Source organism: Crocuta crocuta, unplaced genomic scaffold (genome assembly GCF_008692635.1).
Source record: "Crocuta crocuta isolate KB4526 unplaced genomic scaffold, BGI_CrCroc_1.0 scaffold14, whole genome shotgun sequence".
NCBI classification, from domain to species: domain Eukaryota; kingdom Metazoa; phylum Chordata; class Mammalia; order Carnivora; family Hyaenidae; genus Crocuta; species Crocuta crocuta.
Window position 1 is genome coordinate 1,092,634 of NW_027530209.1, and position 24,713 is coordinate 1,117,346.

The window sequence follows — 24,713 nt, forward strand, 5'->3', positions numbered from 1 at the left end:
TTGTCTCTGTCTATATGTATGTATGGAATATCTGTATTTAAATACATAATGGACTATGACACAACTGTCAAAAGAAAAAGCATTAAGAGACTCTCTGTGTACTACCTTGGAAATTTAACATACACTTTTAAGTGAAAAATGTAAACTATTCAATATAGTAAACCATCTTCTGGGTAAAAGCAGGGAGGAGAGTAAAAAAGCATATTTGCATTTGCTTGGAACATATAAATTCTGGAAGAAGACACAAGGAATTAATAGTTGTTTACTTTTGGGGAAGTATGTGAACTGTGTAGTGTAAGACAGATTTTGCAGAATTTTCACTGCATCTCTATATATTTTGAACCATTTCTATGTATTATCTAGTCAGAACAATTTAAGAATGTCTGAGGAAAAAAATTAAGGTATTCAGTGTTTAGATGGGGAACTAGAAATTGGAAGATGATTCTAGCTATGTTTTCTATCTATAACAATGCAACATTAAGTTGTAATCATCTCAATGAAATCCATTTCTAGTGTCTGTATGATAAATATTACATATTTAACATATAAAAAATTGATGGTTTCCCATCAGAGAATACAAAAATATCTAATAGGCTTTCTTTTTGAAAAAACAAACTTTTTATTTTGAGATAATTGTGGAGCTTTTAGTTACATATTATACAGCTGCATAAATAGTATTGAAAACTCTCATTTATCCTTCACCACGCTTCCGCCCATTACTACCAACCCTAAAGCCTGGCAACCAACCACTAATCTGTTCTCCATCTCTATAACTTTGTCATTGGAGAATTATTGTATAAATGGAATCATATGGTATGTAATCTTTTCAGATTGCCTTTTAATTATTTTAACAACCTCAATCCCCATATTTCATTTTCCTATATGCTTTTTTTTTTAAAGCCAGGGTTATTGAGGGATAATTTACATGTTGTAATATTCATCTTTTTTAGTGTATAGTTCGATGAAATTTTTTACAGTTTTATTATGGTATAATTAATGTATAACAGACTGCACATTTTCAAGTGTCAAACTTTATCAGTTTTGACATATGTATACATTTGTGAAAGCATCATCACAGTCAACATAATGAATATATCCATCACTCCCAAAAACTTCCCCATGATCCTTTGCAATCCATTCCTCCTACACCACATTCCCATCCACAAGCAACAACTCTGCTGTCTATCACTAGATTTTCTAGATTTTAATACAAAGGGAATCATACAGCATGCAGTAAAAACCTTGGAGTGGAATGGCTGGGTCATATGGTAGGTCTCTGTTTAGCTTTTTAATAACCTGCCAAACATCCAAAATGGCTGTACCATTTCACCTTCCTACCAGTAATAATATATCCAAGTTCCCATTCTTCTACATCCTCCCAGCATTTGGTACAGTCAGTAATTGTGATCTTAGCCATTCCAGTGAGTGTAGTGGTGGCTCACTGTGGTTTTAATTCACATTTCCCTAATAACGGATGATGTTAAGCATCTTTTCATGGGCTTATTTGCTGTTCATAGATCTTCTTTGATGAAGTATCTATTCAAATCTTTTGCCCATTTTATAAAAATGAGGCTGTTTGCTTCTTACTTTGCAGTTTTGACAGTTCTTTATATTCTGGATACAAGTCTTTTATGAGATAAGTGTTTTGTAAATATTTTCTCCCAATCTGAGGCTTTTTTCATCATCTTTTTTTTTAAATGTTTTTATTTATTTCTAGGAGAGAGAGAGACAGCATGAGCAGGGGAGGGTCAGAAAGAGAGGGAGTCACAGACTGAAACAGGCTCCAAGCTCTGAGGTGGCTGTCAGCACAGAGCCCGACGCGGGGCCCAAACCCACGAACCACGAGATCATGACCTAAGCGAAAGTCGGACGCTTAACTGACTAAGCCACCCAGGCGCCCCACTTTTTTCATCTTCTTGACAATGCCTCTCTAAAGTCAGAATATTTACCTTAATGAGGTCCAATTCATCAATATTTTCTCTTTTCTGGATCATGCTTTTTGTGTTATATCTGAAAAATCTTTATCCAAAGGACACAAAGATTTCCACCTATGCTGTTATCAGTTTTATAGATTTAGATTTTATATTTAGGTCTCCTATGTAATTTGAATTAATTTTTCTAAACTGTGTGAGCTTTATAGAGCATTCTAGGGAACATCTACCCTTAGAGACTGAGGAAAAGAGAAGAGCAGTCAATGAAGAGAACAAGGAATATACTGACACAGAGAAGTCAGAGGGTGAGGGCTATAATTAGGAGAGGTGAGGTTGTGAAAGTGGTCATGGAAGTTCGCTCGGAGACCAGTGGAAGCAAACATAGAGTAATGGTCACTGGATCTAAGCATGAGATCACTAGTAGACTTTGAGACACAAATTTCAATATGCAACAGACAGAAACCAGACTAAATGGTATAAAAAGAAAATATGGATGGCGAAGATAGAAAATACTCAAATCACTCTTAAAAGTTTCATTCTTGAAAATTAAAAAATAAAAAAACAAAAAACAAAAAAACCCCACATAGGACACTGAACTCTGGGTCTCTGGACTATGGAGAAGAACCAGGTAGGGAGAGGTGAAAGAACAAGAGAAAGGAGATAATTGGTGAAGCAAAGTTTGGGAGGAGGCAAGATGAGAATGTATCAACAACACAGTTTTCCTTTTGCGTGGAGGCAACAGAAAACGAGAATGGATAAAGACAGGGATACTTCAAGAAGGTAGGAAAGGGAAGTTCAAGGGCCTTGCTCAGCCCTCGTGGCAGAGTAGAAAAGGAGTTTTTCTATGGAGACTGAGCAGGGGAGGCTAGGCGGGGACTTGAGGGGGGTGAAAGGGTTTGGGATTGGCATTGTGGGGGAAGTGGTGGGTTGGGGGTCAAACAGAGATAAATAATGGGATTCTAAAGAGCGCGGAGAACACTCAGGGCAAGAACCAATGTTCGTCAAATTTAATGTTTGCTGCATTCTCCTTCCTTGCTGCCAAGAGTTCTTCCCCATCCCCAGCCCTCAAAAAAAGATACAAATGGGCCAATGGTTCCATAACTACACTATAGGACTTTACTTCCCCACAACTGACTCTCTCTCTCTCTCCTCCGTCTTCCCTCCCTCCCTCCCCTTCTTTCTTTCCTAAGACTCACAACCTGTTTGATATGTAGAACAGGTATTACAATTCCACCTTCCATGAAGAAATAGATGCTGGGAGGACTTCCCCAAAATGCTCGGCTAGCTTGGACTTAAATCCAGATCTTTCGATTCTAATTCCAGTGATCAGAATTTCCAGTAATATTTCTTCACTGCATCACACTGCTACCTTCAAGGCTCTCATTTCCATTCTTACTTTAAAACTTGGCCTCAGAGTTTCTTTATGGCTATTCTCCCTTTCCAATCCACCCCATACTCCCCTTCATTCGTCTTCCTGAACTCAACTTTGCCCATGCTCTATAGAGGCAGGAGGCTGAAGAAGAGTTTCGTGCAGGTGAGGGCTCAATTTACAAATAGAAAAACTAGCTAGCTGCGGCCACGGTTTGACATTTAGAATAAACTCAGGTCTGACTCTGAATTATTTTAGAGCTTTTGGTGAAGAAAGACACAAGGAATCAGGAGATAACTGCCAGTGAAGAGTCGGGAAGAGACAGTTGGGATTCTTCGCAAAAATAGCCAGTGTACAGTCCTCCTCTGAGAATGCCCAGGATAAGGACTTGAAGACTGGAAACAGTTTAGAGCTTTTGGGCTGGAACTCCCTACCCTCTCCCCTCCTTTTCTGTGGCCTTCCAGAATCCCTTCACTGACATAAAACCTGAGACTCTCCCATACAAAATCATCACTATAGGATAAACGCTCAGAGCAAACCTGAACCTTTTATTTTGCCTCGGGTGATTTGTTTAACATGTTGGGCAATCAATATAAAAACTTATGACCAATGGATGTCTTGTACAAATCTTGCTTATTTGTGAGCACAGTTTTTTTTCTAAATTCAGTTTCCTCTGGCCTTGTAACTGTTATTTTGCTACTGTAGACTATGATGCAAATTAAGGCATTTCTATTCTTATTTCAAAGTCTGCTGCATAAAATAAGTGTATGCTTTTCAAAGCCAATTGACAGCCTAATGTTCCACATTTAACTACAACAAATCAACACTTCACCAGATTACTTCATTATTATTTAACTAATTCAGTTAAAAATTTATGGAGGAAACTGTGATTTTCATCTCTCATAGTTTCTGGTCATCAAAAATGGCTAATTCTCCTCATGTTCCGTTTGTATACAACATGAGCCTAAAACACTTTCTCTACAAAAGTAGTTTACTAACTTGCATAATGCATTAAAGTCAACATAAACATAATTGTATGGTTCCTGATTTTAAGCATTATTTAGAAAGTAGATCTCTCACAAGCTAAATCATCTTAAAACCCCTACTTTTTAGTTTGCAATGGTCACAAAAGCAAACAATTTTTCTGTAGTAGGGTATATTCCATCTGCTAGGGCTAAGTGATATTGTGAAATAGTAAAATCTTGTAGGCCAGAATTATAGTGGTATTTCTGCTTTTTAAGGATTAAAGTGAATAAATTTAAGGTGAATCCCCCCCTTTCTTAAAGGCTTCTTCTGTTATATTTAATCCACTTTCACACAGTTTTTCTTAATTACACTACAGCTGTCTGGTAAGGCACAACTGACCACTTCCATCATGAAAACAAACTGTACCCCACCATCCAAAGTTCTCGATTAAAAAGCAAATGTTTTTGTGAGCCCAGAGAAAACGGGCACAGCTGCTCCATTTCACGAGGCGGGCACCTCTACTCCATTCAGCTGTGAAGAATGGCAATGACTGTAAATTGTTCTTCCTGATCGGTTCCACAATAAAAACAAACCACACTACTTTCAATTTTTCAAAGCCAATTTTTTTAAGCCTCCAGTACACTGGAAACAAGAGTTGTGTTCTTCTGATTCATGGCCTTTGATTTCTGCATAAACGTCCCTGTATGCATGTAAAAACAGGTCCCTGCAGGATACTCACAGAGACTGTATATATTAACTTACCAGATGTACCAGAAGATAGAAACGCCATCAGCCTACCTTTTAAAGCGAGATACTATTGAACAGCTTAAACTGCCTGTGACTAAAGCGTGGCTGTAAAGAACACACCGTGCGCAAAGGGGCACTAGGTAGTTCATGAGAAACTGCGGCATGCTCACAGAAAGGGCAACAAATGGGTTTGAACTTGCCTTTTAATGCTCTCGGTTAAAATCTATACTGTGGAATTAAGGTCAAGTCACACACATCTGCATTTGCAAGTAGAACACTTGGACTCTGATAATAGCTAAAATTATTGACAGAATTTTGTTAAGAAACTTCTAAATGTTCCCAATTTACCCACAGCATTCAAATGATATCTAGGATTTAAAGTTGAGGTCTCCAGAGTCTATTCCCAATCAAACACCAACTTAAAAATGTTTGAGCATTCCTCCTCTATATTCTATCATTATATAATTTATTTGCAAACATGGAGCACTGGACTGATCTCTAATGAACATTCAAAAACACAAAAATTGACAGTTGTTTTTTTTTTAAGTTTATTCATTATTTCAGAGGGGGGGGGAGAGAGAGAGAGAGAGAGAGCACAAACAGGGGAGAGGCAGAGAGAGAGGAAGACACAGAATCCGAAGCAGGCTCCAGGTTCTGAACTGTCAGCACTGAGCCCGACGCAGGGCTCGAACTCAAAAACTGAGATCATGACCTGAACCGAAGTTGGCTTAATTGACTGAGCCACTCACCCAGGAGCCTCTAGGCAGTTTTTCCTTAAGGAGGAGACAGAAATAATTTGTAAATGAAGTTTCAAGACCTTCTTTGCACACCTCCAGGAGGCCCTCCTGCAGAGCTCCTGAGGCAGTGCCCACTTCCTCCCTACCTCACATGGAGACCCAAAGTGGGCTCCGAATAATACAAGGCCAACCTAAGTTGTTAGTGGCTTGTGGATGAACTCTTGGATTGCTGTAAATTTCTATCCCTGCCCCTAAAAAGATTTTTTTGCAGAAAACTCAGGATATAATCTAGTTTCAAACAGCTTTTAATTTTGACTCATGAGTAGAGTGTTGCAATGGAATGCAAATATGACCCAATATGGAGATTAAAAACAAAAATGTTCAGATTTGTGAACTTCCACTTTGGTGGCAAAACTGCTGGCATGAAGCTAACAACAATTTCTAACACAAGTCAGCAATCAGTATCATCTCCATCAACAAACAAGTTGCTGTTGAAAATAACATCCTCTAACTGCTGCAGCGATTGTGCCCTGAGCACACTAGTCACCAACTTTTCCATGTGTCTCCTCTTGACATTTTACCTTTCCAAACTATGTATGTAACAAATGCATTCTTTCTAGAAACCCTAGCAATATGTGATTTCAGGCAAAGGAAGTTCTTACCAAGTGCTGACTCTATCAATAATGGGATGTATTAGATACTGATTGAGTCTACACCATTTTGATAAGGAAATACCTATCATCCTTGTCTTCAAGGGCCTAAAAAAAAATCTAACAAAAATTACACAAGGCGCCAGTGTACACGTGCATGTACACACACACACACAAGCACACACACATACCACTATTCATCCTCCTTTCTCTCTGCCCATTTGTTCTCTGTTTCCTTCATGGGTTCCTCTTATTTTACCTCCTCTGTTATTCCCCAAGGTTATTTTCTTCTTACTCCATCTCTTGGGGGTCTCACTCAACACTATACCTCAAGATATATCAATATGTCTTTGACTACCAATGTTGTTCCTAAAAAACCAACATTTTTCTTGAGCTACAGATCATACTTCCCATACTTCCCATTGCCTACTCAATTTCTCCAATTGGACGAAGGGCACTTCACCCCAACACTTCCAAGAGAGAACGCATTATCTTCTCCGTAAAACATGCTCCTCCTTCTGTATTCACCCCCACTCCTGGTGGTTATCAGGGGTTTCTCCATCTCCCTTGAATCTCCTATCTATTTTAAGTCTAGTCAATTCAACCTCCTCGATACCTCTCAGATTTGACCACTCCTCCCCACGGTCACCACTCTATTTTCAACACCCTCGTAATTGATCTTTTCTCAAATTTCTGCTTTCCTTGACTTCCTCCTCCACCTCACTGCCAGGTAATCTTTCTCAATACTCAGACCACCTTCCTTGCTTAAATAAGAAACAAAAGACTTCTTGAGAAAACAAGAAAAGTCCAAGAATGGAGTTTCAAGGCTAGGAGACATCCAAGAGTATTAATGAGCTGGAAGGAAAGAGCCTGTAATAAGGAAGAAATAAAGGAATAGATGATCAACACAGGAAGGTCCCAGAGCCCAGGGCAAGCTCAAGAGCACTGGGGGAGGAGTCAGTGCTGAAAAAAGTGAACACATACTTCCCTCTGAGGCAGAAACACTGTAAGGATGGCTGGAGGTGAAGGCAAGTCTGGATGTGAAGATGAGGCAGGCTGAGGGAGCACATGCCAGATATTACCTATGTCCTCAGATAAATGACAAGGGCAATTAATCATTACTTTAAAAGGAAAGGGTCAAGAGAGCTGAGGTTCCTGAGAAAAGTTATTCCAGTTCAGAATACTCACTATGGATAATAAAAAATGCAGCTCATTAAAAACAGGTTGGAAAATTTAAAAAAAAAAAAAAAAAGAGGGATGCCTACGTGGCTCAGTCGGTTAAACGCCTGACGGGCTCAGGTCATGATCTCCCGGTTCGTGGGTTGGAGCCCTGCGTCAGGTTCTGTGCTGACAGCTCAGAGCCTGGAGCCTGCTTTGGATTCTGTGTCTCCCTCTCTCTCTGCCCCTCCCCTACTCACCCTCTGTCTCTGTCTCTCAAAAACGAATAAATGTTCAGAAAAAAAAATTTTTTTAAGAGAAAAAAAGTCATCCTGAGCGCTGAGCTAAGGATGAAAATCATAAATCTGTACCAGAGTTAATCAGCACAGTAAGAGGAATGCTGGTGGGCAGGAGACCAGCGGAAAGTATGAGGACTGTGCTGATAGGTTTGAAGTCCCCAACAGCTCTCAATATCCACCTTCATCCACATAGCTCTGCTTCCCCGAGGCCCATGTCAATTTCTTTCCTCTTCTCCTGGACCCTATGTTCCGATCACCATGAACATGCTCTACCATTTCTAGAACAATGCTGTGCTGTCAGAACTCTGTCTTCGGACATGCTGATTCCTCCGTGTAAATATGTCTCCCTCGGTCCCTCTCCGCCTCCCTCCATTCTTTATGGAAACAAAAAAACAACACTCCAAAATAAATTTGATTGGCCAAGGTCAGGAGGCCACCAAGACAACTACCTGGGTACAGAGTGCACACTCTACAAGCGTTTGATGGGTGAAGGCATCATATGATTTGTAGGGAAACCATCCTGTGAATGAGGCAGGTTTTCTGAGGCATGTGAAGAGAAGAGAGTAAGTATCTTCAAGTCCTCTGGCTTCCAACAGTAGGTAATAAACTTGTATATTATTCCTGAGGTCCTTGTTTCCATGACTCCATTTAAAACTTAACATAGGATACTTAAAGTTCACTGTATCTTAAAAAGCACTTTTTTTTTTTTTTTGAGATTTCTGCTTATATAAGTTGATGCCACCAAGGTCTCCGTAATTGATAGAAGGGGATTTATGGAGTTTTTACTGAGGCTCCCATCTCTAGAACTACTCCCTTACCATGTTACCCTCAAAGACAAACGAGTATCTGCAAAATGCAGACATGCAAAAAAGCTAAACGTCCGGACAGATGAACGAAAGGGGACATCTGGTCTTGGTGCTTCTGTTCTTTTCTCGATTCAGAGTTCTAAAATTTCTAGTGCACTGGTCCTTTTAGTTGTATCCATTATCGCCCCTCCCTTTAATCATCCCTATCCAGTGCCACAGAGACGGACATTTACTGACCTACCTAATATGTTATAAACACCAGGGAAAATGCAAAGAGGAGTGAGAGGAGAAGGGGAAGGACAAATACATGCACAAACTATTAAATACAATACAGTATTAGAATATAAATGTGCCTTCATTCAACAAGTATCAACCCCCTAGTATGTATCTAGCACCGTCTTAGGCCTGAGCATTGAGCAGTGTAACTAACAAGACACACACACACACACACACACACACACACACACACACAACTTGGCATGAAGGAGTGTAATTCATTAACCAGACAGCAAAGAAAGTGAAGCTTACCCACTGAAGGCAGCAAGTCCTCCGGATTGCGAGGAGGACACAGGCCCTGTCACAGAAGCTGCCACCAGCTGGCCTGGGAGGGGGAGCAAAACACAAGGCAGGGGAGGAGGGGGGTCCAGGGGCCAAACAGCACAGGCACATTCAATAGAGTGTAGAGTCAGGATGGCAGAAATACTTGCTCCAGCAGGAAACCCAAAGAGATAAAAAGTAACCCAAAATACTGCAGTGAGCTGAACATGAGGTTGACAAAACTGTGCTCTGTCTCTTTATGGGAAAACAAGGAGTGCTTTTCTGTCCCCCCTGTTCTCCAGAGGTACAGAAAAATAAAGTTTTGTATGCCATGAAGTTGACTAAATTTTCATTTTAAAATGTGATAAATCTGCCAGGGTACTAGGTATTAAAACAACACATTAATAAACCAATAAACAAGCAAAACCATAAAGAACCAAAACAAATGAACTTCCAGGTTACTATCTGCTGGACTTATAATTTTTTAAAAAAGTCTTTTTAACACAGGATAGCTATGAACATAGAAAAAAACCCTAATTAAAAAAAAATCAGCAGGTTCACTTTGAGAGCACGGTGTGTACGTTACTCAAGTCAATATTTACGTATCTGAGAGAAAGCAAATTACTAGGACACAAAAAAAGCAAGAAGGGGAATGAGAAAGCATATATTTAAGCCTGAGAAGCTGGAGAGCACAGAGCTGAGAGCCAGACTGCCTGGGATCTCATCTCAGCCTTGCCTCTTGCTAGCTTTGTAACCGTGGGCAAGTTACTTAATCTGATCTTCCACGTATGTAATACAGAGGTATAATAATAGTATCTACCTCAAAGCATTATTTCGAGGATTAGACTAGTCAATTTATGTAAAGCTCTTAAAAGAGTACTTGGCACCTAAGTATAAACTGTTATTATGGGGGGGGGGCAGTAATTGTTATTATGATCTGGAGCTGAGTACTTTACTGTAGAATTCATATTAGCCACTGATGATCTACTGGAAAATTGTTTATCCTCTTACAAAAGTTGGTGAAAATGCTGCTTTATTAATGAAATAGTGCCAGCGACTAATACCCTAGAGTTGAAACCTAGAATAAATGTGCTTAACAGTGCACCCTGTTTAATCCTACTTTTGGTTACCAGCTTAATTTCTTGGAATGTTCACTATTCACGATAGTCACCGCCACCTCTGAAGCAATACACTCATGCCATCGTTTTAAAGGGAGAGGACTTTAAAAGACAGAACTTGAAATAGTCGCCTAGATTTCATCAGACCAGAAGTTCTGTGAAAGCCGAATAGGCAAGGGTGCTTACAAAATCCACCAAAATATCAATTGCACCAGACTGTGAGTTTCCATGGGGGCAGGGACTTCTGTGCCTTCATCAACATATCACCAACATCTAGACCCGTACAGAACATGGCAAGATCATAATGTTTTCTAATAACTGAACAATAGAGCTTCAAAGGAACTGCCCAAATCCTAAATAAATGATCCAATACACGTCTGTAGGAAATTACGTATAGATTTAAATGATAAAAAAGGAATATTAAGTTTTTAAACAATCACACCTTTGAGCTTTAAACCAGTGTGGAGTTTATCCTTAACACCAGCCAGCTCCCAATGTAAGGGCGTGGGGGGAAATTAAGCACCTTGGAGTTCTTCTAGATTGCCTAAAGAGGGTTGTATGTTTTACACCAAAGTAGCACCTGCGCCATTTAGAAGAATAAATTCAATGAGAAGTGGTTATGAATCTATAAATTATAAGGCTTTGGGGGTTCTTTTATTATGTGAGTAACAGCACACGTTCTTCTGGACCTGCAGCTGCTGTACTATTTCTGAACTGCACGAGGACTTATTTTACTCAAAGTTTGAAACCTGAGGCAGTATCAGTTTACTCATCAGATGAACTTTAATGCTATATAGTAAAAGTTTTACTTCCTAATATAAATTGTTGGCCTGCAGATACAAGTAACAAATAATAGGTCACTGAGTTTGCCTGCAATAAGCAAGAAGTTATAGTAAAAAAAAAAAACACTGTTTTTAAAAATGGAGTTTAACTACATATGTACCCTGGAAGAAAAAAAAAAAGACAAGTAAATTTTGCTGCTTCTTGGCAAGGTTGCTCTGGTATAATCTGATGCCACGGCACAATCACAATTTTATTAAAACAAAAAAATTGCTGTATTTGGGTTCTAACTGCCATCTTTGGATCATAACAAAAGAGTCTGTGCCAAACAAATGACCAGAAGGGTAATTCTGATTAAAACTATCTTTTCACTAGAAAAATAATTTGTAACTGAGGAGAACTGTTCTACCACTTATATATATACTTATGTGTGTGCGTGCGTGCGCGCGCGCACACACACACACAATACTTTTTTGGCTTACAAATTTAATAAGTATTCAGAAAAATATCCCAAAGGCACTAAACAGGGAGAAAAGAATTATTTCCAAGATTTTGGGTAGGACGAGATTTTATTTCCAAAACTCCAGATAGATATCTGTGCCTATTAAATGAGCTTGTAAGAACCCCAGGTCTCTCTCCAGCTACTAGCCCTCTTCCCTCCTCTCTTGAACAGTCGAAGTCACCATTCCGCAACTGAATCCGCAGTAAATTCCCAGCAACCTTCTTTCAGTTCTGTGAGCACCCTCGGCTCTCAGTCCACGTCTGCAACGTCAGCCCCATCGTCCCTCCTCCAGTTCCCGCTTGCTCACCTACCAGGGTAAGTGCCCCTGAGTACACAATACCTCTCGACTTCCCACTTTATTAGTGTCTAATGATCTGTTTCCCCAGCTGATTGAAAATCATGTGGCCAGTGATCTTACATGTCTTACCGTGGTGAATCCCACTCCCTGGCACGGTGCCTAGGGTAGAGTTGGGAGCTCAATGAATATTTATTGAATGTATGAATGATTTCTCAGTCGCTCAACCGAAATTATTGCTCATAACCAGAATGTGAGCTTTTAAGGCCAAAGTCTACTTAATCCTCAGTGCAGGCCTAGCTCTACCCCTGGGCACAGAGATGGAACTCAAGAAATGACTGACAGTTCAATAAAAGATAACAATTCAATGACCTAAACAATTTTTTGATTTTAAAAGGTAACTTTTAGGGCTTTAATATGAAGCTGCAAATATTATTAAATTTGCTTAATGTATCTAATTTCCTTTTTCATATGAGCTTAAATAAGAAGATATCAAAACAAATCTAATCTAAGTTAGAAGTTTTGTAAGTCACTAGTAGTTTCTGAGACAATGGTATCAGTTTATTAAGTATTATCATCATCATCAACAAGCACTCGAGTATTGTTGCAAGAAACAAAAGGAATATTTTGAGAGAAAGATCTCAAGACCAGGGTAAGAATTTGGCTACCAGAAGAAAACGGACAGAAACAGGAGGGACATAAAAGGCAAAGTGGTGAGAGATAGGATATAGGGAGGGTTAGGAGTTCAGCCTTTTGATCAGTGAGATGCTGTCCCCACCAGCCTAAGTGGAAAGCTGTGGATTTGTTGGATTAGGGATGGGACGACTGGAAACAGAGCCTCAATAATTTAAGTACGAGAGGCCAATACAACATCGGATTTAGTGTGTCCTTAAGAAAAGTAATGACAGTAACATTTAGAGCAAAGGTGGGTCACCAGCAGCAGACAGTGACAAGTGGAGACAAATATGATCAGTGCCGAGATGAAATAGCAGGTGTATACAGGGAAGGAAGTGCTCTGGAATCAAACAGAAGGCCAGCTGCAGAGATAAGAGGTTAAATCAGTCAAAGAAATTCTAGAAGCCAAGATCAAAAAAGGTGCTAAGAGCAAGGGCAAGGTACCCTGGCAAAGACATCTAAATGGCCCTAGACTGTAAACACTGAACCACAGATTGTAAACAATGAGGCAGAGGAATCTGACCGGTATAGACAACAGTAGAAATACGACCTCATTGTTAGAACACACTGTTTCTAATCGATCTGGCACTGTTACTTAGCGAAGTTCTTCATGGACTCCAAACTTACTTCAAGTGACCCAGCTCCTAGCACTGCCCTATGATGCTCTACTATAATCTGCACAATTGACCTAGATGTTGCGAATTGCCTATACAAGTGTTCACACTACTCCCAGCTTCTATGGTCTCAATTTAATCTCAACAATTTTGCCTTTAACAAATTGCTTATATCCATCACATACCTTCATATTGTTTTACTACTTAAAGGTAAGACATTTTATTTTTAAAACCTTTTTTTTTAATGAGGTCAATTCTTCTCTATTCTAAATACTGTAATTTCTGTTTTCCAGATTGCTCAAAACATTGGTGACTGCTGTGTCTGGAAGTTTTGGGGTTGGTATAGGACAAATGTATTCTTGATGCTGTCAGTCTGTAAGAGATTTCTGCTTCCTCTCTTTTTACTGTACAAGATGACTCCCCCAATGGCACTAGGTCTTCAAGCCCACTGCAACCTTATACCTACTTTGCAGTCTGATAGCACGTTGGCTCCCCTTCAGCATTACTAAGCATTTTCTCCCATTGAGTATCTCTTTCAGATTACTTGCCCTTAGATGTATTATCTTACTATTTCCTGTGATACTCTTAAACCTTTTTAGGTATCTTTGTGATACTTCTCTTATTTCGCTATTTGAGATACTTCCCAATTTACTCTCACCTATAAAACTGGTTGAAGCACTGTTCATTTCCAATTTTAGGTTTCCAAATGAAAATGCAGAGGCAAACTAGGTAATATGTCTTCGTGAAGCTACAGTTTGTCTTAAGAAGAATGAATTTCTTGGGGCACCTGGGTGGCTCAGTCGGTAGAGCGTCCAACTTCGGCTCAGGTCATGATATCACGGTTCGTGGGTTGGAGCCCCACGTCAGGCTCTGTGCTGACGGCTAGCTTAGAGCCTGGAGCCTGTTTCAGATTCTGTGTCTCCCTCTCTCTCTGACCCTCCCCTGCTCATGCGGTCTCTCTCTCTCTCTCTCAGAAATAAATAAAAAAACATTAAAAAAAAAAGAAGAAGAATGAATTTCTTAAGTAAAAATTGCAAGTCATCATGTAAAGTCGGTAAACCTGAACTGTTTACCTATTACACAAATCATACAGTCAGTTTTGTGACTAGTTTTAAACAAAAGTTAAAGTGATTTTCAGTGGCATTTATTTTTGTTTAATGTGCATACTTGGTTCATTTTCACTCATTCTTTTCTTTGGGATTGAGTTAATGTAGAAGAAAGGACTCTTTTTAAAAACGCAAAAGTAACATTTTGTTTAAATTTCAACTCTTAAATACATTTAAAAATTTTTAATTCAAATGTCTTTGGTCCTCCAATAACTATAAAAACGGTCATTGGTTTTACTTAACTATAAGGCACCTTAATTAAACAGCAACAACCCATTCAGTATTTTACATTCTACCTCATTGTATTTATGAGAGTTCTATTTATTTTTTCCTACTGTGCTGTTTATACTTTCCTTTTGCCTGTACTCAAAATGGATTTTAAAATATAATTTGGCTTGGGAATTTCAGGATATTTATTTCCTCTATACTGTGCTCACATAAACATAAAACTCTGGTTTTATCACATAAACTGATTATGTGATATCAGACATCACATAAATGTCTGGCTTATTTAATATCACTCTAGTTTTCTCTAATTTCTTTGGATAGTACCAACTCAAAAGCAACTTAAAAATCAAATAAAAATTAAAAGAATCAAGTGATGTTATTCAGTGTATTTTTAGTTAAATTCTGCTAAACCTTAATTTTCATAGTATGCTTTTGACTTCAGAATCTTTGAAGGAAACACATTCTAATCCAACTCAGGTAAGTTACGAGTTAAACGTGTACAATTTGCACAAGAAATATGGCGAGTCCATGTATGTGGCTCAGTCTTAGAGTGATGTTTACACAGGGGGCCCTGGCTCTGTCTGCACTATATTATGACCCTTGTCATCGCCTGCCCCGGAGCAGTTACATATGTGTCTACTTCTCCCATTAAGCCAGTCTCTCCTGAAGGGCAGAAGCAATCTGAAACCTTTGTATCTTCCGTGAAGGCTCCCACAGCACTTTGCACAAAGCAGCCACACAATACATGTTTGCAAAGCTGGGTCAGAAGAGCCAAGTTCTTGGATCTGCCTTGGCATATAAGCCCCATGAAAAATGAAAGCAAAAGTAACCCAGGTGAATGCATTGGGGGGCAGGTGGAGGTGGTGAGGTTAAGAATGTCAGCAAGTAACCACAAATGAAAATATTTAAATGTGGTCTTGCTTATTAACTCATCACTAATCTATTTATACAAAAGTTGAGATTTTAAAAAAAAAGGTAACTTTTAATTCTTCCCAAATTAGAAGACAGGGAAGCTTATTTTGTTTTAAAGTATTTTCTGAATTAGACACACCCACAGGACACAGCCAGTATAAATAATTTGTTCTCCTGGTGTTGCCACTGCTGAACAATGATGAACAGATCAACAGTACAGGAATTTCCCATTAAAGAGCGACCCATTGTGTAGAAAATAGATCCTCAAACAAGGAGCTGCATTTAGGATATGTTTCTACTTTCTGAATTCTGGCACACCCTTAGTCCCTAGCGCCAACGAGTCAGTCTCCTGGTAAACCTGAAACTGATCTTTCAAAGGCAATGTAATTCAATTCAAAAAACATTTATTGTGCATCCACTGTATACCAAGGCATAAGAATGAAAATCTGAGGGGGATAAAGGGCCTGCAAAGGAGAATGAGAAGTAATGATCGGTAAAGAAGGAAAAGATACTGGTGGTATATGGAACCCAAAAGGACGGGTGATTGGTAACCACTCTTGGATGTTAGCAAGGGTGGAAAGCGAGACTCCAGAAGAAAAGATAGAATTCTAACTGTGTAAATACAAGGTACTAGGATCAATGAACAAAATGAGGGACTTGTGTAATTTTCCATGTTTAGAATAATTCTGTTTTATGAACCTATTCCGTAAGAATAAGTTCCAGTGATATTAACATTATTACCAACTTCCCTACCATCCAGACTTGAAATTTCTTCCTTTTCCCTCTGATAACTAATGTGATCAATTACCACATTCTATCACTCATACCCACGTGATTACGGTTGCAGATATGGTAGTATAGGTTGTGTACTGCACAAGAATGCCACATCTGCAGGGAGGAGTGTTCACATTATAGATGTATAGGTTTGATTTTCCAGTAGAGGGCAGTCAAGTGTCTTATTCTAATTAAGTAAATATATTACAACAATTTTCTAACATACGGAAGTAAAATGTCTTAAAGACAGGGCACCTTTTCAACTCCCAGAACGCACTGAGTGGGTCAGTGGTAGCCCTGCTCACAATGCTTCCAACCTATATTCTAGTATTCATTCTGGCTCCAGCCATGACGAATCCAACTCATATGACATCTGGCAATAGCTTCCACCCTGATCCCCTAATTTATTGGCACTCGAGTCCATCCCACAAGTATCTGAAAAGTTTCCCAAAGAAGAGTTCCTCAAGTATAACTTCTCTTTCCCAAAAGCCTTCCGTGGCTCTATGTCATAGTCTCTTCAACCTCACTCAAGGCCCTTCATACCAGGTCCTTAATCTTCCTTTCTAGTCTAGTCATTCTCTACTAACCAAGAGATGCCCTACTCCCAGTCACAACTAATTACTGTCTGCCTTCCATATACCCTTTCCTTCCCTACTTTGCTATCTTTGTCCATGCCATTTCCTCTGCCTGGAATTCTCTCCAAACTCTGTTTTCCGGCTAGAAGTTCTAAATTACATTCAGTAGTATATTTTGGGAAGAGGTTTTGTATGACTAAACACTGTTTTTGGCAAGCATCAAAACAAACCAAACAGTAGCAAAAAATATCATATCCCCTTCCTTGGTTTTCGTTGGCATTCCTGTAAGGTATTGGTGCATAACAAACTACTCCAAATGTAGGACTTAAAACAAGGACAATTTGGGGGCACCTGGGTGGCTCAGTTGGTTAAGCCTCTGACTTAGGCTCAGGTCATAATCTCACATTGGTGGGTTCAAGTCCCACATTGGGCTCTGTGCAGACAGCTCAGAGCTTGGAGCCTGCTTCGGATTCTGTGTCCTCCTCTCTGTCCCTCCCCAGCTTGTGTTCGGTCTCCCACAAATAAATTAAAATGTTTCAAAAAATTATTAACAAAAAAAGAAATCACTTTCTAACACACACACACACAAACACACACACACACACACACACACACACGGACATTTTTTATTACACCTCACAAATTTCCGGGCCTGAAACCTAGAGAGAGCAGAGCACCTCTCTGTTCTCTGTGGCAGCATGAGCAGGCTCTCTACTACTGGTATTCAGCTAGCAGATGGGCTATCTGGAGAGACCCCACTTCTCCTAATTGTCACAGACCTAGAAGGTCTTCATTCTTTAGGGCCCAGCTGAAATTCCCCTTCTCCCAAGAATCCTTTGCAGGCCAGGCCCTTGAGTCAGGTTTAATCTCTCATGGCTTCAGATTCTCTAGTGCCTTTTTCCTCATTATAGTACTTTGGCTCTCCGTAACCTTACACTAGGCTTTCATTTATTGGAAGAAGCAGAAGAGAGAAAAAGGCAAAGGGAACAGTAGAATACTTTGACCATATGAATTCTCATTCAAGTTTAAAGAGGAAACAAAATACTCAGTTTGACTGGAACTCTTGTAGAATCAAGTACAGGGACTGATCTACATGTAGACAACATTTTACATATGTGTATAGTCATGTTTACCCTAAATAATTAGCTTTTGTAATTACTCTGCATTCCAGGAAAGAAACACAACTGGGTAGAAAAATTGAGGGTCTTATGCATTCATGCTTAATGATAATTTCCAATATCACATATATTTTTGTCCTCAAAAATGTTCAAAATGGAACATTCCCTTGCATCGGTAAAATTTATACCCTCCAAAAAATACTAAAGAGACACATTAATGGGACTGGAAATTATACTAATTAAAATCCAGTAACTCAAACTATCCAGTTTAAATACCCTATATAAAAAGTATAATTTTGAGCTAAAAAAGACAGAAAATCTTATTCAATCTTATTATGATGAAAACAATGAGGCCCACGAAATGTGACCAGGATAAAAGGAATTTGTTTCCTGTATAAAAACAAACAGAACAAAACCTAGCCGACAAAGATCTGTGAAGTAAAACATGTATAGAAACCTTGATGGCAAGATGGTCTATAAGAGAGACAATGTGTAAATGTCTACTACACGAGAAAGGATAAATAAATTATGGTATCTTCACGCAAAGAAATACTGTACAACAGCTTAAATGAATAAATGAGAGTTACCATCAACGTAGAGGAATCTGACAAATACAACACTGCATAAAGAAAGCAAATTGCAGCAGAAAGCAAAGAAAATGACAGCACTTATCCAACTTTTAAAATAAGTAAAACAATACTACATATAGTCTGGAATTATACATCATATGTGGTATAAGAAAATGGCATGGGGATGAGTGGCTACTTCTCTAGGGGTTGAAGGTGTACACAGGCGGCTTCTGTGGTATCCTTTCATCCTGTTGTTCTGAACCTAGGGGCAGGGTCATGGATCCATGTTGCATTCTACTTTATAACTTGGAAAGCTTTATTATGCTATAAGAATATTATAAGGTAAAGAGAGAGAGATCCATAAAAACTCCTCTTCCACTTTTGTCTTTTGAGATATTCACTATAAAAATTCTGCATAAAACAGAGAAATAATGATTGTGCAGTCAACCCAGTGCTGAGGGGTTCAAAACCATTGGGATAGGCGATGATGTGAGAGACAGAAAGCAATGAAGTTTCTGGTTCTCAAAATAAGATAACAAACGCAAACAGAAAACCCAAGTAAGCAAACACATTAAAAAAAATTTTTTTTAAACAAATCACACTCCAGCCCTTTCCCTCAATTTTTGCAGGTTAATTAAAAAAAAATTTAATGTTTATTTTTCAGAGACAGAGCACAAGCGAGGGAGGGGCAGAGAGAGGGAGACACAGAATCCGAAGAGGGCTCCAGGCTCTGAGCTGTCAGCACAGAACCCCATGTGGGGCTCGAACTCATGAGCCGAGCTGTGAGATCATGACCTGAGCCAAAGTCGACACTTACCCAACTAAGCCACCCAGGCGCCCCCGTGTGCGAATTTCTAAGAGTAACTCACAACCCCAAAGCCTTCACTCTGGATGGACCAAAAGGTAGTAAGATCAAACACAACAGAGACTCTGCGGCAGCCCTGGAATGATGGCAGCAGCAGGATCAATAACACACCTAGGATTCAAGGAGCACGTACAGTGTAGCAGGCAGTGAGAGCCTGGAGCGATGTGCATTCCCCGCATTCTCTATTCAATCCACAGAACGCCCCTACAAGGTGGGGACTCCTATCATGTTCATTTCAGAGAGGCTACAGGGCTTGCCAAGGCCACACAGCTAGCAACTGGTGGAGCTGGGAAGCTAGCCAGACCCTGACACGTAATCAGTGTTACTCTGCCTTTCTATCCCAAATTAGAATGATCAGATATCTGTAAATGAACCCATCTTCAAAAAAAGTTATTTCATTTACATCTGGCTCCAAAACATGTTTAATTACTTTAAAGCAGCTTTGCTTTGGTAATTGAAGTATTTCCCCTTCTGCAACACGGCACAAAGAACTTTATAGATCACTCTTCTGCAAAACCACCTGTACTGTGTCCACATGGTTGTCAAGGTTTAAAAACGAATACAAATAATAACAGAAGCAATTCCAAGGGGAGTTTTTTTCTTTTGTGGGAGAGGATTAGATGGAAACATTCTAAAAAATGAAAAAGAGGCACCATCTGGAATAATTTTATTTTCTCACATCTTGGATACCTCATAGTGTGCAACGATGTCAAAAATAAAGGATCAAGAGTCCTGAAGTTAAGGAGTTTCAAGATCTCAGAATCCAAGAAGACACCGTCACTACACAATATAATTCGTCATTGCTTATGAAGAGACACACTCTCTGGATTTTTCTTTCTTTTTTTTTTTTTGGTTAACTAACCACTAATACATTCACATCATTCATCTCTTAATACAAGTAGTATTAATACAACTTAATACAACTCCTCTCTCAAAGAAAGGCAGTCTTACTCATTTAAAACAAAAACTTTTAATGCATATTAGTTGGCCACAGAACAGGTCAACATGCAGGTGCTCAGTCAAACTGGTCATTTCTTCTGGGGTGAGCAGATATCCCATGCTGTGGCAGTACCCAGGAATCCTAGGAAGGCTTTTGGCAGTGTGTAGGCTAGTGGTCCCCAACTCTGGCTGCACCCAGAAACCTGTAAGGACTTCTGAGCAGACTATAACTCTAAATGTGATTGGTAAAGATTATGTGCACAGGACCCCGAAAGTGTTAACCGAACAGTTAAAATTCAACATTATATGGAAATGTGTAATTCAACATTGAAATTAAAAACTTGTTGATCAAGACACTCCCACAGTGTGGGAGGCAATAGAGACCAGCACATACACCAAAGAATTATGTAACAGCTACGGCCATCTGTCCGCCAGAGGGAGACCAGCCCTCCACGAGAAGACCATCATCCAAACCTAGGCCACCATCAGAACCTGGGGCTGTTTGGTGAGAGACAGTAAATGTCTCTTTTCAGTTAAACCAGGATCACCTGAATTTTCTGTTCCTTTCTTCATAAAGGTTAAAAGAATCTTTTAAAAAAAAGCTGTTATTTATTATGACAGAGAGAGACAGATCATGAGTGGGGCAGGGGCAGAGAGAAAGAGACACAGAATCCGAAACAGGTTCCAGGCTCTGAGCTGTCAGCACAGAGTCCCATATGGGGCTTGAACTCACAAACCACGAGATCATGACCTGAGCTGAAGTCAGACGCTTAACTGACTGAGCCACCCAGGCACCCTCTTCATAACAGTCTTAAAGATACTCAGACCAGACCCACTTATACTTTAATTCTCAACTTCTCTGAACACCTTGACAGGCTTGCTTTCCACCACATGACCTCATTTCTGATTTCATTGAAACCTGAGTCTGCAAAGTTCCGATAATTTCTAAGTGAAGTTGCCCCTTACCCGGACTCACACGTAAATGGCTATCTTTTCATTTCCCAATCCTTGTCTTCACACCCTGGTGTACTATTTCCTACCACCCTCAGTTTTAAAGCTCATTGCTTCTCTGCGATCGCTTCCTATTCCTTTCTCTCTGCTTCACTTATCCCTGAATTCTCCAGTCCCCTGCTCCCAGTGTAGGATGCTAACTAGCAGGCTACTTACTGAAAGCAACCTGGTTCCCTTGTTCATTCATTTGTTCATCCAAGGCATTCATTCAGTGATAAATGTGCTCCAGTCCATGTGTTTCTAACTATCACCATACCTTGCTCCATAATCCCTTTAGCTGTCAATAATCATAAATCTCCCCAAATTCTACATTCCTAAATTTTAAGTTTTAATAGGTCACAGGAGTCTGCCTTACACTGGTGGCACCGGAACACCAACATTGCACGCACACCGAGCCAACACATTTTTACTTTTCATTGTTTAATTTTAAAAGTCGCTTCCTATTTTGTACCTCTCCAATTAAAAAAATTTTTTTTTAAGTTTTTCTGCAAAACTCTTCCTTTACTTTTAATAGGCTTGGAAACCATTTTGGAGTTTGCTTGCCAATACGAAAGGCTTTTCCTTAAGCCTGGCATAGGCTGGCCGGCAGTGAGAGGCATGGAGAGAAGGCAGACAGATTTTTCTCCTTTTGCACACTGATTAAAAAAAAAGTGTCACCAGATGTGAAAAGGAAAATTTAGACTCTCAATTCTGAAATTTAATCTAGCAATAAAGAAGCACCAAATTCTTAAGACACCGTGCACTTCAGCTATCTGCCATGACACCGTTTCCTCCCCCAAATGTGCTCTTGATTAGGGAGCGCCTGTAACATTTTTTACTCTGGTTAACAAGGTTTATTTTTCTCCAGTGAGTGCTGTTGGCGGGGGGGAAAAAATCAAGTTTCTTTGCTTTAAGAGGAGCTGGTGGTGGTGAGATACGTGAGAACTAAATAAGACTTTAAATTTGATAAATAAAGAGACTGCTTTCTTTACTGGTAACATTCCTGACAGTTGTTTTTTTTTTTTTTTTAAAGAATAAAGTACCTGTGTTTAATCCCCACATTACAGATTAATAGATGCACATGCTACTCTGAACTGAGCAGAAGAACAGGAAAATGACAGAGCATGTCAGCCCTTAGAGGCATACTAAAGACTTGAGATTTTATTTTGAGAGCTATATGAAGCCATGGGAGGATTTTAAACACAGGCGTGAGTGATATGATCTTGCTTAAATTGAAAAAAAAAAAAAAAAATCACTCCAGGGGCACCTGGGTGGCTCAGCCGGTTAATCATCCAACTCTTGATTTTATCCCAGGTCAGGATCTCACAGTTTCGTGAGTTAGAGCCCCATGTCAGGCTGTAGGCAGAGCCTGCTTGGGATTCCATCTCTCCCTCTCTCTCTCTTCCCCTCCTCTGCTTGAGCTCTCTCTCTCTGTCTCTCTCAAAATAAATAAATAAACTTAAAACAATTATTTAAAAAAAAATCACTCCAGCATCTATGTGGAAAAAAAGATCACATAAATAGAAAAGAGTATTACACAGCTAATCAATGTGATATATCTGTAAGTTAGTGTGCAAAACATAATTAAATTAAAAAGCTAAGATGCAGAGTAGTATATGTAGAGTATTATCCTTTGTGGAAAAAAGTGTGTACACATCACAAGTGTACACACACGCACGTGCACCCAGGAGCAAAGGTGCACACTAGTGTCATATTATAGATTTCGCAAAATTCTTGGCTGAAGTAAATTAACATACCCAAGTTGTTCTAAACATATTTAGCAGTATATTTAATTAATGAATTGGGTATTGGTTTCACATTTCAATTTAAATTCATTAAGTTAAATTGTAATGCAATTAAATGGAATTTAAATTAAGTTAAAAATTCAGTACCTTAGTCACATTTCAAGTCCCCAGTAGCCACGAGTGGCTACAGTCTACTTTATTGGACAAAACAAATTAAGGTTAAACCTTTCTTATAGGTTTTTTTCGGAGCTGAGAAATGGGGGTGGGGGAGGGATCTTCTCACCTGAGCCATTTGGCAAACATGTGCCACATGGAATTTTTTCACATTACAAACTATCAACTACAGACAGGTGGTGTGGGGTTTGAAGCTTACACAGTTTTCAAGTCCTTTTCAGGATGAAGAATACAAACTTAGGAATACAAAATTAGATATAAATGAAAATGCATGCAGAATCAGAAAAAATAACCAAAATTTACATTGTAAACTGAAAATACCACAAAGATCATGAAATCCAGAGAAATTACTTCCTCCTTTTATTAATCAATCAACTGGCACACTTCCCTAACAGTTCCTTCCTAAAACTTCTGACTCTGCACATTTTGACAAATACCAATTTAGTGATATAATGGTCCACGCATAAAAAGGAAGAATAATTTGGTGTTTCTTCTAATTCAGGTATAGAAACCTTATTGTTTAGAAAGATGTTTGAGAAAGCTTCTAACTTCACAACTTCTGTCAGGTAAATTTTTAGGACCTTTATCTAATTTGGAGAAACTTCCATGGAACTCCTTTTCACATATAAACTGCAAAATTTCAGGGCATTTCTTATGTGGTGAGTACTTCTAAATATTCTTTGAAGACACTCGTGAACTATAAAGCTCATTAAAGACACATATTATTATCAAATTTTACGTTATCTTTTTCTGTGTTTATATTTTGTGGTCAAGTCAGCAAGCAACATGGCTTTTTTCCCCAAGGGATTCATAGCCTTCATTCCTTTTCATTAACTGGATTTTCAGACAATCCACTGAGCCTATTTACCACTTCTATTCAAAAGTTATCTCTTTTTTGAATTGCTGTTTTGGGGATAATCTGATTTTTTTGGTACAAGATACTATTTGGCATCAGAGTAATTTCTATTTCATCACTCACCTTTGTTGCTTTAATTTTATGTTCTATTATCTGAATGTTCTCAGTTTTTTTAATAAATAAAGGTTAAGGTAGGAAAAAAAAGAAATAACTCTTCATATTTGTCTAAATTAGAAATCTGATTTCTCAGTTGTCTGACTCAAACATTCCAAACCATCTCGAACTGAAGTTAAAGTTGTGTCTTTATTCCCAATTCAACTTCCCACTAGCCAGATCCAACCAATGCCTGCGATCACACCAAAGCAAAGCAGCAGGTGAGGAAAGTGATGGAAGGAGGGTCAGTGTAGAAAAGAGACAGCAATTTTAACTGTGTGGTTTAAATACCCTAAAATCCTGAAGAATTTCTGAAAATTTTGCAAAATAATATGGACATGCAGAGTCAGAGGCCCTCCCGATTCCCTGGCAATGGCTGGTGTAAAGAAAGGGCCCTGAAACTTAAATCCAGTAAGTTAGCTCCTGCTAACCTTGCCTCTGATTACAGGTAAACAGAGCAGTTAGAAGATCCAGCTTAAACCAAAGGTCCTTAATCTGCGCCCGGAGGTGCTGGGGTAGGGACCA

General features: G+C 39.1%; 1 protein-coding gene and 1 long non-coding RNA gene across 5 annotated transcripts in view; one reads left to right on the forward strand and one right to left on the reverse strand.

Moving 5' to 3' along the window:
• The window catches only part of LOC144232512 (uncharacterized), an 84,875-nt gene extending 70,739 nt beyond the window's left edge, over positions 1-14,136 (forward strand). For both annotated transcript variants that reach the window (XR_013335423.1, XR_013335424.1), the window contains exons 4-6: positions 11,772-11,915; positions 13,478-13,520; positions 13,883-14,136. This is a non-coding gene — a long non-coding RNA (uncharacterized LOC144232512). The remainder of the gene's footprint in view (positions 1-11,771; positions 11,916-13,477; positions 13,521-13,882) is intronic.
• The window catches only part of UMAD1 (UBAP1-MVB12-associated (UMA) domain containing 1), a 227,118-nt gene that overhangs the window by 95,376 nt on the left and 107,029 nt on the right, over positions 1-24,713 (reverse strand). The gene's annotated exons all lie outside the window — the stretch shown is intronic.